This window comes from Acomys minous (assembly GCF_964271855.1).
Source record: "Acomys minous genome assembly, chromosome: 5".
NCBI classification, from domain to species: domain Eukaryota; kingdom Metazoa; phylum Chordata; class Mammalia; order Rodentia; family Muridae; genus Acomys; species Acomys minous.
In genome coordinates this window covers 64990602-64990920 of record NC_140494.1, presented here as the reverse complement: position 1 = coordinate 64990920, position 319 = coordinate 64990602, and positions in this window count along the sequence as shown.

Below are 319 nucleotides of genomic sequence, written 5' to 3'. Positions count from 1 at the left end.
GGTGGTGCGCATCTATGTCGTGGTTGTGGTGGGGGGGCGCTGTCGCGTCTCATCTCGGCCGCCTACGCCGTGGCTCTGGCTTTACCGCGCCCGGAGCGTGTCACGTGTGGTCAGCGATGGCCGCGATGGGTCCGGCATCCGTCCCCTCCCGGCCTTTCTGACCTCGCGTGTCCTCCCTGAACCTTTCCGGGTACCTGGCTGTCGCGTTCCGATGTGCAGGTTTAAAGACCCCTGGGGAGGTCGCCTCTCCGCCCCCGGGGTCGGGGGTAGTGGCAGGGCCCGTAGGGAGTTGGCCTGGGGGTGTGAGGTCCTTCTCTCC